General features: G+C 43.3%; 1 long non-coding RNA gene across 1 annotated transcript in view; it reads right to left on the minus strand.

Moving 5' to 3' along the window:
* Positions 1-5,787: 5,787 nt before the first annotated feature.
* Positions 5,788-20,119, minus strand: part of LOC146856392 (uncharacterized) — a 42,262-nt gene continuing 27,930 nt past the window's right edge. Inside the window, exon 3 of the long non-coding RNA XR_014981474.1 lies at positions 5,788-5,842. This is a non-coding gene — a long non-coding RNA (uncharacterized LOC146856392). The remainder of the gene's footprint in view (positions 5,843-20,119) is intronic.

Here is a 20,119-nt window from a genome sequence, read left to right on the forward strand (position 1 = left end):
AGGCTAGGGAGGTAAAAAAAACTTGTGACATAAATCACATCTGCTGTAACAGGATCCAAACCCCGTTACACCACCAGCCAGACCATTGGTTCCATGCTGTTTGATAGGTTTTATGTGTGGAATCCGCTCAGGCTTTGTCAGTGAGGTCAAGATCCTGTTCCGAATGCTCCGGCACTTGCCACCATCTCCAGAAAGTCTCTATGCTACTAATCTCAGCTGATTTGTTGTTACTAAAGGATCTTGGTTCTTTGCTGGGTCAGGAGGAGAGTCGGGAACCAAGGAAGTAGAAGAGGGCAATCCCAAGACAGTTCTGACAAAGTCAGAAATTAACTCTGTGTTCTCCAAAGGGGTGAGATCAGAATCACCTCTGCTGCTTGATGTCTGATCTGTAAGGTCACTATCAACCGCATAGAAAAAGGGGGAAAAGCAAAGTTCAGTCCGGTCCAAATCTGCAAGAGCATTTCAATCGCTAAATCTACCAGGTGCAGTCTCCAACTGTAGAAGGATGGTAAAAGGAATGCTAGGTGGGATGCAAACAGGGCCATCTGGCATGGGCCCCATCTCTGCATGAACCTGGAAAACAGGTTTAGATCTAACCTCCACTCACTGATATCTCTAAGGTCTTACAAGTTCTAATAGGCCACTGAATTTTGAGTGCCCGGGAGGTAAATAGCTATGACTGAGATCTGGTTCTGAAGGAAATAATGCTAGAAGTGCTTTGCTCTCTCTACAAGGAGTCATGAGCATGTGTGTCCTAAGCGATTGATGTATTAGAATGCAGGCACACTGTCCATTTTTAGCAGGATGCAGTCATGTGCATGATGTGGCAAAAAGGAGAGTATCACAAAAGAATCGGCCAGCAGTTTTAGACGATTGATGTGTAAAGAGAGTTCTGTTTTGGACCAATTTCCCCTGTTAAGATGTCACCGCAGCAAGCACCCCAACCCCAACAGCTGGTACCGGACTTCACCACCATATCCGGCACGACACCAAAAGGGGCCTTCGCATTCCAGGCTTCCATGGAGGCAGTCACGAATGTACCTTGAGCAGTAACTGGTCATGCCTGAGAAGGATCACAGGATGGTTACATATTGTGGGGGAAAAGTAGATGACAGTGCTTTCACCTTATCTTGGTCAGAAGCCATTCCCCCATCAAAGAATATCTGCCCAAAGAATTTAAGGTTGGTCTGACACAGCCAGCAGCTTTGTGTGGGGTGGGATGTTGGTTGTCCCCTGTGTTGGTGCCGTCGGTCTGTTGGGCGTTGTTGGTCATGATACGTGCGATGGTTGTCTTTTGAGCCTGTAGTGGGCTATGACATTGTCAGGTGTTGGGTCTGTGAGGCTGGTGTGTTTCCTGGGGGTCCGCTGTCTTTGTCAGCCCTGCCTGGGTGGTTGTCGGGGGGTGGGGGTTCCAGGTGCTATATGGGGTCCTGGGGTGGTGGCGGTGGGTGTTGTGCCCCTCTTGGGTGCCCGGGTCGCATGACCAGTGGCTCCATGGCTTCTGCTGCCCATCCGATGTGGCTGTGGGCTGTGCTCCCTTTTGTGGTGCAGGCTGTGGTCCAACTTAGCAACAGGTTAGAGCAGGTGTTATTTTCCTGCTGCTAACGTGCCTTATCGCCTGTTTTGTGTTCTTATCGCAGTTCTGGCTGTTTGTTGTGAATGTTGTGGAGTGGGGTTGTCGCGGCTTTTGGCACGGGTACGCCTACTCTGCATCTCATTAGCGATATTTGCGGTGGTCATCCGTGGCGATGTTTTTTGCGCTGCTATCGCGGGTAAACTGGTGCTGTGGGCTGTTAACACCAGCTTGTGATTGGGGCGATAAGTTTATCGCAACTTTGGCTGCGATAAAGTGCCGTTAAGTCGGCGATAGTTCCTTGTGAATATGGCCCTTAGTGTATAAACCGGTTGAACAGTATTAACTCAGCCTTTTCTGCTGCAAGGAAAACTTTTCTTGGGTAATGAAACTCACAGTTTCATTCTTGCTTTTGATCTGAAACTAAAAATAAAAGACCTAAATATCTGTACTATATCCAGGAGGGTCAAATTACTGCACATTTCTGAGAACACCCTAAACACACAACATCATCAGTGTAAACAGGATCCTAATTGTTCAAGTATACAATTACTGGGGGGAATAATCTTCACCTCCGTATCCTTCATAGAATTGAAAATTCTTGTTCAAGAATGTTATAAAATTCAGCTGCAGTCCGTGTAGGTAACAGCAGTGGGGCTGGGTAAGGGGGGTTTCGAGCGACGATGTGGAGGGAAAATTAAATAAAGAATTCATTTTCTCTCGGCATCATCCCTCGAAATCCCCCCCTAAACAGGCCCCACCGCCCCACCTCTGTTACCTGCATGGACCGCGGCTGATCACATTTTCAATTTTATGTCAGCACCGGAGGCTTCAGATTATACAAGTTTAAAGCTTATGAACAACCATAGAAAATGTATTACTTACTGGTTTATGATAGAATAGTTTAAACATGGAATCTGATGATCAATCTGCCAATCAGATAATTTCTTCCAACTGAGCTTCTACTCTAAAAGACTTTGAAGCCATGCCCCCTCAGACTGAGTGACCGTCAAAGATATACACTGGGGAATAAGGTTGTAATGAAGAGTATAATCATGGACCAGAAGCGGAGCTTCTCAAAGGGGCAGTAACTCTCTCGTAATCCTATATGCATTGAACCACTCAGAGTTTTCTGTCCACTAGAAGAGACAAAAATACCAACTGTCTGCAAATTCAGTTTGCATGGAAATCAGGAATGAAATGCCTTCATGGATAAAGGATCAACCTGCGAGATCAAGCGCTTGAACATCTGAAACTCGTTTGCAGGAGATGAGGTACAGTATGAGCATAAATTTCACGGACAGTTGTTTTCTGGACAGCAAAGAATTGTCAGGTAAGGATTAAAGAAAACTAAGTACAGTGGAAACATCCCAAAGAGAAGAATATTTTGGTTGAGAAGGAACAGAAAAATGTTCACCTGAGAATTTTGGACACAAGCAGATGTTCATCCACCGGTTTGCGGGCAACAGGGAGGTGACCCACCAAAATAGCCTATTTTTGGAGAATTGATGGTATGATAAGAGAGGCCGTCAGAGGCTAGGGAGGTAAAAAAACTTGTGACATACATCACATCTGCTGTAACAGGATCCAAACCCCGTTACACCACCAGCCAGACCATTGGTTCCATTCTGTTTGATAGGTTTTATGTGTGGAATCCGCTCAGGCTTTGTCAGTGAGGTCAAGATCCTGTTCCGAATGCTCCGGCACTTGCCACCATCTCCAGAAAGTCTCTATGCTACTAATCTCAGCTGATTTGTTGTTACTAAAGGATCTTGGTTCTTTGGTGGGTCAGGAGGAGAGTCGGGAACCAAGGAAGTAGAAGAGGGCAATCCCAAGACAGTTCTGACAAAGTCAGAAACTAACTCTGTGTTCTCCAAAGAATGAGATCAGAATCACCTCTGCTGCTTGATGTCTGATCTGAAAGGTCACTCTCAACCGCATAGAAAAAGGGGGAAAAGCAAAGTTCAGTCCGGTCCAAATCTGCAAGAGCATTTCAATCGCTAAATCTACCAGGTGCAGTCTCCAACTGTAGAAGGATGGTAAAAGGAATGCTAGGTGGGATGCAAACAGGGCCATCTGGCATGGGCCCCATCTCTGCATGAACCTGGAAAACAGGTTTAGATCTAACCTCCACTCACTGATATCTCTAAGGTCTTACAAGTTCTAATAGGCCACTGAATTTTGAGTGCCCGGGAGGTAAATCGCTATGACTGAGATCTGGTTCTGAAGGAAATAATGCTAGAAGTGCTTTGCTCTCTCTACAAGGAGTCTTGAGCATGTGTGTCCTAAGCGATTGACGTATTAGAATGCAGGCACACTGTCCATTTTTAGCAGGATGCAGACATGTGCATGATGTGGCAAAAAGGAGAGTATCACAAAAGAATCGGCCAGCAGTTTTAGACGATTGATGTGTAAAGAGAGTTCTGTTTTGGACCAATTTCCCCTGTTAAGATGTCACCGCAGCAAGCACCCCAACCCCAACAGCTGGTACCGGACTTCACCACCATATCCGGCACGAGACCAAAAGGGGCCTTCGCATTCCAGGCTTCCATGGAGGCAGTCACGAATGTACCTTGAGCAGTAACTGGTCATGCCTGAGAAGGATCACAGGATGGTTACATATTGTGGGGGAAAAGTAGATGACAGTGCTTTCACCTTATCTTGGTCAGAAGCCATTCCCCCATCAAAGAATATCTGCCCAAAGAATTTAAGGTTGGTCTGACACACTTATGTACAAGCTTTTTCATGCTCCGTCCGTGTTGTCCCAAATACTGGTATGTTCATCACTGTAATTAAAAGCATATGTAACAGGTTTAATTACTCAGCGTAGAACATCCTGAAATATTTCTGCAGCCAAAGACACTCAAGATTGTAGTCTTTAGTATCTGAACAAAGCAACATGAGTCCAAAAAGTAGTAATGTACCTGCAATTCTCTTCTAGCTCGAGTTGATGGTATCCCTTGTTCAAGTCAAGGCGAGAGAAGACATTAGCTCTGTTTAATTGCATGATCATGTCCGCTGTGTGGGTACCAGTATGTCTTTCTCTCTCAATTGCTTTCTTGGCCTGGCGCATACCAACACAAATACGCATTGCACCTCCACCGTCCTTTTTGACACCACCACTATGGGTGAGACCCCATGGCATAGAACAGGTGGAGCATTCAATGATGTCATGCTTCAACAGCATTTCTAGTTCTTTCTCAACGGCTTCTTGCAAGTAAAAAGTGACTCTACGGTGCCATTGTGCAACAGGGTAAATGTACTCATCAATATGAAATTGCACTTTCATTTTCAGGAGTTTTCCTAAACCATAAAACAACAATGGTAACTGACTTACAATTTTAGACTGAGTACAAAGGTTGTGATTGAGAGATATCAGTTCCATATAAGCAGCAGTGGCAAAGCTGAGCAGGCATGCACTGGATGAGGTTCCCTGAAGGACATGGATTGTCGCTTGCACTGATGTCGTTTTGTGTCTCATGGTTGCTGTGAATGGCCCTTGGCTTTGCAGTGGTTCAAAAGCAGCCCAAGTTTATACCTTTGTGCCTGATGGAGTGGGGTGAGGCACAGGGGACAGACTGTTAAACATTTCTACTGGCATGATGTTGAGCAAGGCAGCACTGTCTATGATAAAAGTTAGTGGTTGATCATTCACTTCGAGTGTGATGTTTTTCGTTTTGTTTGGTGAATTACTTTTGAACTGTGGTCTTCTTTACATGCAGCTAATCTTACATGTGCATGCCACTCTTTGGTAACTACCTTTTGCGCACACCCTCTTCATCATCGGTACTCAACAGCAATGTCGAGGTGCTTTTGTATGAGGAGCTTAATGACAATTGATCTAGCCTTGTTTCAATTTATCGTAGTTGATGTTGCTACTTGCTTTTTGATTTAGTGGGTATGGCAAGAGTGTTTCTGGAACCTTCTGGCGCCAAATTTCTCTTCTCTCTATGACATATTTGATCTCTCTTTTGCCTTGCAAAGCATTATGAAGTGGTTTTCTTTCCCACAACCTTTGCATGCTTCCTATGGCTGGACAGTTACCTTCATGAGGAAATAAAATCCACATCGGAAACATAACTTTGATTTCTTTAAAGATGTCGACTTACTTGCATCTTCTTTTCACTTGTGCTCACTTTTCACTGTCGGGCCGATTCATGATGGGCAGTTCCCTCTTCCATATCAGCAGCTTGTTGATCTGCTCATTCTTCTGCTCTCACAGCTATTAGCATTTTCTCCAGACAGTGTGTTTCTCTCAACCAGCGTCTTCTAAACAAATCGGAAAGGCAGCCATTGATGATTCTGAGACGCAAAGCTTTTTCGTTGGTGAAATCACAGATCTCGCAATGCTTAATGGGTGTATCTAGTCTTGCAGCAAACTCCATCCATTGTTTCAACAACCTGATGTCATGCTTGGTTGAAGATGTATATTTCATAAAGGACGTTTGGCATTGGATTGAACTTGGCTTCCAATGTTTCTTTTATCATTTGGTACAATTTTGCCTCAGTTGGTGAGACTTTCTTTATCACTTCTTTCACTCCATCACCAGAAAGGTTAATTAAGTATTTCAGTCAATACTTTATTTCGGCTATGTAGCCATAAAAGTCAAATACATGAACAACAATACATATAGCTCATGACATACAATTTACATAGAATTGAAAAGGGTGAATAATTCTCCATGATTAAGCAATACCAGATAAGATATAAATAAGCATATTAAATTATCTAAAAGCCAGAATTAATAAAATGAATAATGCTAAAAAACTGAGGTAGACTTAGTCAATTAAAGCTATAAACAGGATGATCCTTAGGTCTTCCTACTGCAATTACAGTTTATAACCGGAGCGTTTCCTAATGATGTATACGTTGAATAAAAATCTACTTATGCCATATACTATCACTTGAGAGGAATTAGATTTTAATATACGCTCTGCTATTTTGTATGACTGTACCCCCATGTTTCTACAGAGGGGTTTAATCCAAGAAGACCTTGGTTTCTTATAGGCAGTACAGAAGAAAAAGATGTGGGGGATATCTTCCCGGGCCCCAAGAGAACACATAATACACGCATCCGAACCATCTTCTCCAGCCCACCTACATGTATAGGAATTTATCAATAACACCCCGTACCTAAATTGTAGGTAGAGAGATTTTGCTAAGGGGGGAACAATTTCATCCATAAATTCCTCAAAGTTTGGTGTATCTTTTACATTTAGAAAATTCTGAGTCAGGATACCTATTTGGGATCCCAGAATTATTTCATCATTAACATGTGACCAGAAGGTGGCTTTGAGGAGTTTCTTGGAAGACTGGGTTAAATTATGGGGCTCCTCCCAAAAATTGAGGAGCCCTAGTCTCTTAAGTGACGTGCAAATATACTTCAACCATGGGGTTTTCAAATGCACATCCAGCTTAATTAGTTCAATCAGGCCGGCCTTATAATCTCTCAACTCAGGAGTTGACCATACCCTGATCCAATACAATAGTGGTCTTAATGAAGCTAGATGCTCTGTTCTTTTAAGATTAATATCTAAAAACAGAGGAACAACGGGAGTACGAGGCGGTATTTTGAGTAAACTCCGCACAAATTTGTTTTCAATCAAGGCGAATTTGGTGCAGTTACAGTATCCCCATATCTCAGCACCATAAAGCGCTGCTGATTGGGCTTTAGCTTTAAAAACCTCCAATGCCGGTGAAATAGCTTTGGAGCTACTTGCTCCGTGCACCTTTAGGATGGGAAGTGAGTTTTGTTTGAGGGACAATAAACTTTTATTCTGCTGACCTCGCCAAGTCAATCTATTATCCAACAACAAACCCAAGTAGTTAAAACTTTCCACCTGTTCCAGTGTACGGTTCTCTAAAAGCAAGTTTTTCCTAGGCGTTTTTGTTGGGTTTAAAGCCATATATTTTGTTTTTGTTGGGTTAATTTCTAACCCCTTTTCCACACAATAGTTATGGAAGGAATTAACCAAATTTTGCAAGCCTCTCGGGGTCTGGGCAATAAGGATGGTATCATCGGCGAAAAGTAAAGAAGTAATTGGTTCACCGTCTAGCTTCGGGGAGTCATGGGCACAATTCCTCAAGTATGTTGGAATGTCATTAACATACAATGAGAACAATGTGGGTGCTAGTACGCAGCCTTGACGCACCCCCCTGTCTACAGGGATTGCTTTAGATAATTCTCCAGCTTTTCCCCATCTTATTTTTGCGTAATTCCCTGTGTGAAGTTTAATAAGTTCATTAAGGAGCTCACCAGGGATATCTAACTTCTTTAATGTAGACCACAACAATTTGCGGGGAACAAGGTCGAAAGCAGCCCTTAGATCTATAAATGCCACGTAGAGACTTCCCTGCCTGATCTTTATGTATTTCCAACAAATGCACATGAATCTAAACACCTGGTCAACTGTGCTTATTTTTGATCTAAAACCTGCTTGGTATTTGGACAATAATTTTGTCTCCTCAATCCAGTCTAAAATCCTATTTAAAATATGTCTGGCAAAAATTTTTTGTAAAACGTCTATTAAACTGATTGGACGGTAATTGCTAGGATCATGGCGATCACCTTTTTTAAAAATTGTTATGATTTCTGCCCCTTTCCATGATTCTGGAATTGGTGTACCAGCCACAATCGAGTTGCTTAAAAAGTTAATATATGGTCCCCACACTTTAGCATCATGTTTCAATAGGTCACCAGGAATTTTGTCAGGGCCGGGAGCTTGCCTATTTTAACAGCTAGTAGTGCCTGTACTGTTTCTTCAAGAGTGAAATGTAATAATGTGGTACTGGTAACTGGGATGATATCTGCATTATCTATGGCCAGATCATCCTTACTAATCGTATAAAGTCTGGAAAAGTGATCGCACCAAGTTGATTCATCCAGAAATATGTCCTTGGGAGATCTACCCTTCTTATTCCCCTTAGAGATTAAGTTCCAGAACGTACTTTGGTCACGTAACTTAGCTGCACTTAGTAAATCATCCCATAGGTTAGCGTCCCATAGTTTTTTCGCTTGATACAAAGTATTTTTATAGACCTGTCTTGCATTTTTAATTTCACATTGGCTCCCATTTTTTACTGTACAGATCAACTGTGATTTTGCAATCCTACAATCTTGGCTATACCACTGGTTTTCTGACTCTACATGATCCGTAATTTTATTCCCTTCTTTTTTATAGGCCTTACTCAATAAGGGAGATAGTGCGTCGACCAACTTCAAATGTAAATCAAGGACTCCCCGAGTGCCTAGAGAAGGCATTGGGGTCGACCCAATGATCTCACTAAATTTATCATAAATGTTGGTCAGTGCTTCTTTTTTACCCACAATGTAAGACCATTTTATGGCACGCCTATTATTGGAAATCTGTATATCTCCAATCGGAGAATTTAGCGGGCCTGCTACAGGTAGTCTAAGAAGGAAGAGAGCAGGATCTAACCACAATTGGAGGGGAAAGTGATCACTCTCCAATCTAGAATCGATCTTAAAATCGATTAGTGAACTCCATAGATTCCTAGAGGCCATTACAAAATCAATATGAGATCTGAGACTTCCCTTAAAATAAGTGGGAGCTGATGGAATGTCTGAGGGGAAGCGACCGTTACATGATCTCAAATCGTGTGACACAGTCATCTGTAGGATCTGTGTGGCTGCTATTGTATTTTTAGCATAACTTGAAGCCTCCAGGGGCATTATGTCACTAGCAATATCTTGTTCATCAAACAATCTATCTAGAACCCGAATAGGTTCGTATTTACAATTAAAATCTCCACAAATTAAAAAGTAATCATCATTATCTCCCAATCCCTCTAGGGTGGAATCCAAAATTTCTATCACCTTGGATTCTCTATTAGGTGGGTAAGGTCTATTGTAAACGTTTATTAAATAAATAAGACTTTTCTTACTGGTTACAATTTTTACCCCTAACAAATCAGGGCAGGGGATAAACAGCTGGCTAACCTCTATTTCTAGGGAAACTTTTACCCACATAACCAACCCCCCAGAGGCTCTTCCCCTGTTTGACGGTGTTGCTTTAGAGCTAAAGGTTTTATATCCTACTCTGTGGGGGGGTTCTACCATCCAGGTTTCCTGGAGGACAATAATATCATGTTTATCAAAGAATGAACATACCTCTACGTCCATGAGGTTCCTAGAGAGTCCAGCAATATTCCATGACAGTAGACTGACATTAATATTCTCAAATATATTTAAAAAAGGTTCCCTTAATCCAGTGTCGTCACTAACAATATTTGACGCTGGAACGCTATCCACTACCACTTTGTCATCGTCAATATCAATGTTATCACCTGATGACTTTACCGGTGCTGTGAATAACCTTGGAGATATAGCTAAATCAGCTACAGCTCGCTCTCCCCTCTCGTCTCCAGGGGTCCCAACTATATGTAGTTGATGCCCGTCCAGTGGCTTTGATGGAACCCTCGGTGTCACCGTGATTTTAAACCCACGGATTTCATTACCATTTAAAATATCCAATGGGTGGGCAACCATTATTGGGACCATAGTTTTATTTTTGCCATCCTCTGGAAGTCAATCATTTTCATCTAGGTTGCTCAGTACTGTGTATCTATTTTCCATAGGGATTTCAAATGTTGGAGGGTTATTAATACGGGTAATACTTCCCCAAGTTATTTTTTGTGGTGGTCTATCTAGGTGTCTATAGAAGTAGCCCAAGGAATGTACACGCACAGCATTTTCTCCTAAAACAAGAGAAGCTGCCCTTAAAAGGGTAGTTGCCACGTGTTGGGGGTGTCTAAAATTTATTATAACACAATCCCCTTTGCTTGTTTTCCTTGTGTTACCTAACCAGGCAACACGTCTGGTTGACAATATTTGATTTGAAAAATTAATGGGAAAGCCACAGTTTTTGTTTAACCAAGCAACTGATTTCCTCTTAAGTGAGTCATGTGTTTCATATTGGGATTTGGAGGTTGCAGATTCGAGTGGAGGAACATTTGACAGGATGATCACATATGGCTCGCAGGCTGGTGGAAGATTAACGTGGTTTGATTTGTGTACATTAGCTATAGGTTCCCTGCAACTAGATGTAACTAAATTAGTTCGAATACCGTCACTAACTGGTTGCAATAATCTCATAGAGCCAGTTGAGGTCCCCTCCTCGAGAGGAGGTTCCGGGGCAATAGGAACAGGTTTTAAAGATTCCTTAAGCAAGGCAATGGGCTGTCTTATGTCGTCTAACAGACCACCCAGCCTCAATACCTCTGTTGTCAGGATCTCAATTTTATCAACCAGAGGTTTAATCATAAGCACTAGTTTTTCTTCTAAAATTTTTGCTATAACCTCTGAAAGTGTGGAATTCTCAGCCTCAATGGGGGTCTGTGTTTTAGCATGAGCCACGGTAATTCTCCGAGGTTGATCTTGTGGTACCTTTTGGTGCACGCTACTCTTCTTAGGATGAGGCTTTCTGCATTTCCTAACTACTCTTTTTGGGGGGGATGGAGGTGATTCAAGCTCACTTAAGGGTTCCAATAGATCTTGTCTTGAAGTGGCGACCTCATTGCCCACAATACTATGAGTCGACATCCCCACCGGAATAACATCAATTACAGAGTCCCCTGTGGCTAGCTTATGGACACTATCATTTATACATAGCTCCAAATTGTCAAAATTATCTACCGAGGACTCCTTCCCTAGTGACTTACGTCTTTCACTATTAATCATGCTGACCCTTTTAACCAGATAATTATCCATTGTTACTTTTGCTTTTGGCATAGCAACGATAACAGTTACTAGTGTACTTGGAAATACAGAGAAAATGCCAAGGGAACAAAATCAACCAATAATGCAATAATAAGGCAAAACAGAAGTAAGATGTGTGACTTTTGTAAGGGAAACAAAACCACAGCGCCTCAATGGGATCGATCGGCTAACAACCACATTGAGCACTCAATAATAGCTTATGACTGACCATGTCCTGATAGAGTGACTATACTTGCAATTTCCTTGCCCACAATGCACTCAAGAGGGGTGGCCCAACCCCGACCTCCTCCGGCCTCCTAACGGCCACACAACGGCCCGCCCTTTGCCCGGGCTTAGCCCGGCGTGTCCCGCGCGCGTCCCGCGACGCGGGGGAAGACCTCTCAATTTTAAACGCCTCCTGGCGCGAAAAGGGATCCCCCGATGACGGCTTCCTGCCGCAAAGGTTCGTGGGTGATGTAGTTCCTCCCTCCCTCACTGCGGCCGCGCTGTTGGAAGAGGACGCGGCAGCGGGGAGAGACCTTCGGCGGGACCAGAGCTATCGGCAGAAGCACCAGTCAGGTAGAATTCCTCAATTTAATGTCAGCCAAGCGCCCACTCCACCGGGGAAGACCTCTCAATTTTAAACGCCTCCTGGCGCGAAAAGGGATCCCCCGATGACGGCTTCCTGCCGCAAAGGTTCGTGGGTGATGTAGTTCCTCCCTCCCTCACTGCGGCCGCGCTGTTGGAAGAGGACGCGGCAGCGGGGAGAGACCTTCGGTGGGACCAGAGCTATCGGCAGAAGCACCAGTCAGGTAGAATTCCTCAATTTAATGTCAGCCAAGCGCCCACTCCACCGGGGAAGACCTCTCAATTTTAAACGCCTCCTGGCGCGAAAAGGGATCCCCCGATGACGGCTTCCTGCCGCAAAGGTTCGTGGGTGATGTAGTTCCTCCCTCCCTCACTGCGGCCGCGCTGTTGGAAGAGGACGCGGCAGCGGGGAGAGACCTTCGGCGGGACCAGAGCTATCGGCAGAAGCACCAGTCAGGTAGAATTCCTCAATTTAATGTCAGCCAAGCGCCCACTCCACCGGGGAAGACCTCTCAATTTTAAACGCCTCCTGGCGCGAAAAGGGATCCCCCGATGACGGCTTCCTTAATAATCTTCTTATCTTCTTCTTCTAGCGCATCTATGGAGTCATCATATGTATTGATCCCTACAGCCTATCTGGCACCAATATTCTGCTTCTTAACAGTGCCGAATGGCGGTTGTGGTTTCAGAAACCCAACAGCATCGTATTTTACGCTCCCTTCTTTCGCCATTGAAAGTATATACTGTTTGGGCAGCATTAGTTGAACTGAATGGCATCTGCACTGTTTGCACGCATTAGCCTCTCAACTGGGCCCGGGTCGTCACGTTCAATTCGAGGTCATGTGGCGCTTCACTCGCTAGTGCCGAGAAGTGAGTTTCTGCTTTCGTACCTGGTTATCACTGCCTTTAGCATTTGCTTTGCACGGATGATTGCTCTGTGATGTGGTGCAGTGCAATATCTCTTTTTTTAACCTTGCCAGCAGATTCTGGAAAGCATTTTTCAAATGTGCTCTTTTGTTGGGCCTTCAACTTCTTCTAGGGCTGTGTACGGGCTGGAGCAGGGCTTTGACTCCACATACACCGACCTCAGACTGCTTTGCATCAATTTGGGGAACACGTGGCATGCACAAGCAGTTTTTTGACTGTTACAAACTCTCAGGGAGAGCAATTTTGTTTCTTTGGGGCACGTATCCCCTACTCATCCCAGACCGGGAGCATTCAAATTAAACACGCCACACACAGAGCTCTGTAACAGACGTCTTTATTCTTCAGCATACGATCACACACTGTATGCATTATGTGTTTGACTTTAATAACCACAACTTAACACCTCCCAGTAACTTGCGTCCCTCATTTAAAGTCCACCAAGAACAGCGAGGAGCCTAACGCCCATGATTTTAAAGACACTATAGTGCAAATTATGATATGACCTTCACAGTAGCCTAGAAAGAGTGTCCTGGGCTCAAACTACAGTTTGGTATTGAAAAATAACCATACTTCAGGTACAGAGGGTTGCTCACACTCCTGGGCCTGGTAACGCTGCACCTGTTACACTGAAGATAGATGCACCACCTGGACCTTCATAGCACTTGCATGGTTGCAATGTAAAAATATGGCTTGGAGGCAAAATATGTTAAGTAGAAAAAAGTCAGAAATTACGATTGTTCCTTGGTTTATAACAGACTGGAATTCTCTATTCTCTCCTTCTTAAAGAGTTCTGTTGTGTCATAGAGACCTTGGGTTGGCTCAAGAAGGGAAAACCAATACCGCAACATATTCTTATGATATGAAACAGAACAAACAAGGGTTGTTCCACTCCTTGATTCAGAAAGATCATTGCACCTTTACAGGAATTTAGAAAACTGATTGTGTAAACATCTCTAAATATCTGTAGCTCATTTATTGCATCTCTTTATGTGTGTAAAATAACAATTGTAACAGATAAATTGAAGTTCTGATTTAATTAAAAAGCGTAGACTCCTGATATGAGGCATGACTGCAAGAAGGAAACAAATATTTGCTTTGCGGTGCAGTCACTTCACAGATGGATATAATCCCCTGAGGCATCTGTGGGCCTGAGAGTGGGTCACATGGGAACAGCTGCTTACCACCTCCAGCCCAGAATATCCTAGGCTGCTCACAGCAAACACCCCCTTTGTCGAATTCGCAGTGCACAACTAGGCTGTGCAATCGGGTTATGAAGTCACTCATTGATTTTCTTTTGCAGCAAGATAGAAATTATACCTCTCAAGGGCTACAGTCTTCTATAGTTGGAATATTGTGTTGAGTGCCTTGTGCACCTGTTGAAATGTATGTCAATGATTCATCTTATATCTTTACCAGCTAGGTTATATTCTTCTTTGGTAAGAATCTTGTGTTGAGTGCCTTGTGCACCTGTTGATATGTATGTCAATGATTTGTCACATGTCTTTACCAGCTAGGTTTCTTTATGGTGAATAGCATTTGGTTTTTGTCTTTTACTCACATCGTGCCTATAAAAACATCAGTTGTCCAGCCCTCCACTCCATGCGGAGATTTGCTAACTACACATTATATTGCAAACACTCAATTCATGCAAAAACCCACATAGCAAAGTTAGCAACTGCACCCACAGCCCTTTTATAAAACAACTTTACCTTTATATGCTTAAAAAAACATATAACCAATTCACAAAAGAGAACTTTAAAAAATATCAGGCAATGAGAGAGGTGATGATTTTGGGGTGCCCCCTAACCTAGAGGGAGGACCAAGCAGATGCCTTGAACATGAAGAGCATTTCATGCTAAACGATTCGGTGGTGGTCCCATCCTCCTAGGACCATCCCAAGCAAAGTTATGGGCAAAAATACAATGCCAACCAAAGGCCCAGCAAAGCATTATGGGGCAAGATTCTATAGTACAGTGAGTATTATAGTATTAGCTCTCAGCTGAGCTGGAAGAGCCACTGCCCCTTGAGGAATGTTTTGATATTTGATACTATAATATTCACTGCAGTCTGGAATCTCGTCCCATAATGCTTTGCAGGGCCTTTGGTAGGGATTGTATTTTTGCCCATAACTGTGTTTGGGGTGGTCCTAGGAGGATGGGACCACCACTGAATCGTTCAGCATGATGTGCTCTTTGTGTGCAAAGCATCTGCTTGGTTCTCTCCCTAGGTTAGGGAGAACCCCAAAATCATCACCTCTCTCACTGCTTGCATTACTTTCTTTTTTGTGAAATGACAATATGCATTCTAGCATGTAAAAATAAAGTTACTCGTTATTGTACTAAATGTATATGAGGTTTCTGTTTTATTAACTGGGATGAGAAGAGCTTCAGGACGTTTTCTGGGTTGGGTTGCAGAGATTCACAGATTACATACATTGAAAACAGGAATGCATGCAAAAAAAACTCCTGGTTTATAACTTTACCTTTACATATTGAAAAGCATATAACTAATTCACAAAAGTGAGCTTTGAAAAATATCAGGCAATGAGAGAGGTGATGATTTTGGGGTCTCCTCTAACCTAGGGGGAGGACCAAGCAGATGCCTTGAACACAAAGAGCATATCATGCTGAAAGATTCGGTGGTGGTCCCATCCGACCAGGACCACCCCAAGCAAAGTTATAGGCAAAAATCCAGTGCCAACCAAAGGTTCAGAAAAGCATTATGGGGTGAGATTCTAGAGTGCAGTGAATATTTTAGTATTGGTTCTCAGCTGAGCCGGGAGTGCCACTGCTGCTTGAGGAATGTTTTGATATTGGATACTATAATATTCATTGCACTCTAGAATCTCGTCCCATAATGCTTTGCAGGGCCTTTGGTTGGAATTGTATTTGTGCCCATAACTGTGCTTGGGGTGGTCCTAGGAGGATGGGACCACCACCTAATTGTTCAGCCTGATGTACTGTTTGTGTTCAAGGCATCTGCTTGGTTCTCTCCCTAGGTTAGGCAGGACCCCAAAATCATCACCTCTCTCACTGCGCTCTATATTTTCTTTTTCACTTTGGTGAAATGGCTATATGCATTTTAGCATGTAAAGATAGAGTTACTTTTTGTTTTACCATAGGAATGTGAGGTTTCAGTTTTATTAATTGGGATGAGGCAAAGTTATACGGATCAACTCTGCTGAGTTCTGTGTGGTGGTACTCAACCAACTTTACCCACCCTTAAAGATTACACTTTCACCACAGACCAGTGTGTTGTGAAAAAGGGCACTTTATTTGGACACATCTGCATTAGATCAACCTCATTAACACATAATACATTTATGAAAAACCTCAAGCCTCATTAATACATGGTAACAAACCTGACAACCCCCATAAGGTTCCCTTCCAGCATAACAAATATCTTCCCAAAAGCACTCCTATGTCCCCTTTATTTTTCCCCTTTTGCATCTCACACTATTCTTGTTACAGCCACCTCACCCAAGTATGCTCCAAAACTCTTCCATCTCTTACGCCTAACTAGCTGCAACAGTCCACAGGGCTGTTCAACTGGACCTGCACTGTACACCCCGTCCGAGGGGTGGATACGCTCACTCATGACTCACCCTCACCCCAACTGCCACCACCCAATAAAATCCTGCTTAAGAGGTTTCCTCACCTAGCTCCAACAGATAAAACAAATTACCAAACTGTGATAAATTAACCCCATCATCACAAAATAAAGTAACATCTGCCTCCCAAATGTGATCATGGGTCAACACTTTTGACCTCTTTCCTAACAAAAACACGTTAATAGCCCTGTTCAGTTTTCACCTTGCTTTGTCCGCTTCAGTGTGTTTTATGGCCCCATGCCAAAGTCTCCTGTGAACAAAAGCAGTTCATACCAAACACATGCCTGTCCAGATCTGGCAAATGTGTGTTAAGTCCTCCCTGATAGTTTTCAACAGGGTCAAACCCAACTGCTGGAGTAAATCTTTCTTCCCAAATGGACATCTACAAAGTCAGGACATCCTCTCCCTACAAAGAGTTCCGCCAAGAAGGGCAACAATTGCCCCCATCTCATACCGCTCTTACCCCACCAAATGACTTCAGGGCAACTGCTTGGCAGGCCTATAGAATGGCCACAAGGACAACTATCTGCAAACATAGTGGCCCATATCACAAGGGAATGTCCCACTATCCAGGTCACCATTTTGTTTGCTGCAACCCAAGAAAAAAATAGGCCTGGGTGGATTGTCCATGATAAACAAAACCCGTCCATTAGACAGCTCCTTGCCCCATACTTTCAATGCCTTGAACAATTGATTTTTTTTTTTAAAGGCATTGCTCCTGTCCTGTGCCAACCAATGCTCTAGATATCAATCTGCACACCACCGACTATCCTAGAAAAGGTCAAAACCTGCAGCATTAGCGGCATCTGAAAAAATCTGAACATGCTCACAGATTTCTTCATCGACAAAAAACATGCTAACTCCATTGAAACAATCAAAAAAATATTGTCATACTCGAAAATCAGCTCGAGGCCACTGTGACCCTCACCTTATGATGCTGTAACACAGCTCCTGTCATGGCTAAGTGAATCCTCCCTCAAAATGTCCTCCCTGCATGCACAACTCTACATGCAAAAATACGATGACTCAAAAGCAGCTGAACTTTACTCAGTTCCCACTTTCAAGCCTCACTCACCTCTGCTAAAAAAACATGCTCTCCTTTACTTTATCAGCTGGTAATCTAACTTTCATCCTTTGGGTATTCAGTTGAATTCTCAGGAACTGCAAGAGCGTATTTGAACCAACAGTCTTTTCTGGTTTAGGGGCATTCCAAATTCATATGAGACATCCTGAAAAACATGCAGCAATCATGCACACTTATTTGTCTGGTCCACTTCTCCCCACAAAGATAATGCGATATCGACTTGGAATCTGCCCGTTTCATTACCAGCCACTGAAATAAAGTACTAAGGGGCATATTAGCAAGAACCTCGTTTAAATTATCGCTGTTTTAGCGGCAGGAACCTGGCGATAATGGGCTTGCTAATATGCGTTATAGAATTCCAATAGAAGCCCAGGTTAGATGTCCTGCACATCTAACCGGGGCTTCTATTGGAATTCTATAATGCATATTAGCATGCCCATTATCGCCGTTTTAGCGGCAGTTTCCTGCCGCTAAAACGGCGATAATTTTAACGAGGTTCTTGCTAATATGCCCCTAAACTCTTCAAATAGAAAACAGGGCATTGCACAGCTCATAGGTAAACCCCTGTCCACATAGATTGCTCTCTCAATCTGCATGCCCAAGAGCCGGAAGTCAACAGGGTGAACAGGATAAATACGAAAAGTATATTTCACACCACATTTTGCCAATTCAGCTCCAAACCCACACCACCTTGCAAATTTGATGGCATCATCCACTGAAGCTTATTGTACAGACGCATCATCATCTGTAATAAAATCATTAACTGATGCACCCATTGGCCACGGTAAATGGTGAATCAGTCTGCATTTCCCAGGCACTTTCTTGAGAACCCCTCCCTCACCCCCCCACTCAAACAATGCTCCTGCTATTCTTCCCACTTGCACTTCTATGCACAATTTCTCTCCCACCACATCAGGAAGATCCTTAGCCAATTTCAAATTATCCACCCAACACTTTGGCCTCGGGCCTATATCTGAATCCACACCCAAAGCCCCCACTCAATCTCTTAGCTGCACCCCTGTTAGGATATAGCCCCAACCACCAAACCATCTCGCACACTTTAACTGGTGTAGGTACCGTGGTTTTGTTGCCCCCTTTCCCTGAAATACCTTCCCTGGTCACTTGGCTGGATTTACCTAAAACATTGGGTAAGCAGATGTCTCCCACCACACCCTAAACACTCGTATCTATACCTGCACAACTGACGGAAACCGGTTTCCTTATTGAATCCCCACTATGCTCCACCAAGTAGGCTAGACTGTCCCTTTCCCAAATACACTGACCCACCTTGGATGGGGCACCCGAGAAAGGGGTGATAATGTAGTGAAGACCACTAGCAATTTGCCCACTCCCCCCAATTTTTGTCATACCTTATGCTCACCCTGGCCCGAAATTCTTCATGATAATTATACCAGGCATATCCCCCAAAATCCATTTTTACGCATAATGTACACGTATTTGAATAAAGCCACTGCACTCTCGGGGTGATGCTCGCAGTAGACACTGGCAAAACTCTGTGGCTTTGACACAAGGATACTTTATGTTAATCTTTCAAATTACACCATTTGTGTAACATATTTTGTACACAGCTTTAGTTGATTAGCAAACAGAAAGCAGATGTAATATTTTACAATACGTTGACAACTATTGGGTGTTACAATGTGTCCTGAGGCAAGGAAGAACATGCAAGTGGATGTCTGGTTGCAAAGGACATTCAGCATACATACAGTTGTGATTAATCTACAACTGCTGCAGAGCACAGAGCAGAGTTTCTAAAAGATCATTGGTATGATCCATCAAGAACTATAGTCTGACAGTGTCTATACCCACTATGTAAATTTCCACCATCTGTGAGTCGTTGTGACTTACAATCAAATTACTTGTTGATTGAGCTAGCTACTATCAGAAGACCACATCACAAACTTCCTCTGGCTCCAATCAGGATTCTGCTCCCTAAAGGGTAGAGTTCCTGAGTTCATGAATTTTCATGTGCACCATGTCACGTTTACCTTATAAACAAGAATTCGCAGTGCAATAGGTCTCGCATTATTAAAGTTTGAGCTATTGGTGTTGCATTATTATTAGCAATGCAATAGCTCAAACTTTAATAATGCAAGACCTATTGCATTGCAAATGCTTGTTTCATGGGTCACATGGCCATCGGCATTTTCATTGCCCAGACTCTGCCCAGGGTGTAGGTATTGTACACAAGACCGGTATTAGGCATCATTAAACAGGGATATGTGTCCGGGTTACAGAGGATGTGCAGGTTGATATGTGTCTCTAGGAAAAGGGGAAGGCTGTCAATAAAGAAACATGCTGCAGAATGTGATCAAAAAGCGAACTCTGAGGGCTGGATACAAGGTACACTCGAGTAAGAATGCAAGTCTGGTTTACTGCTGCCTTGTTCAGGGATTTGCCCGTCCTGCATGCTAGTGCTGCCAGTCAGGAACGGGCTGTGTAAATAGAGCCTGGAGTTATTGCTAAGCTTTGGAGTAACACTTTTTGCACTAAATTCCTGAAATAAGGCAACGGCGAGTATTACACTGCAGCCTAACGTAAAATTTTAGCGCTAGAGAACGGAACAATGCAGACAACCAGAAAGAGCGGGGATTGTT

The sequence above is a fragment of the Triturus cristatus genome, chromosome 4_1, assembly GCF_964204655.1.
Source record: "Triturus cristatus chromosome 4_1, aTriCri1.1, whole genome shotgun sequence".
In the NCBI taxonomy this organism is placed as follows: Eukaryota; Metazoa; Chordata; class Amphibia; order Caudata; family Salamandridae; genus Triturus; species Triturus cristatus.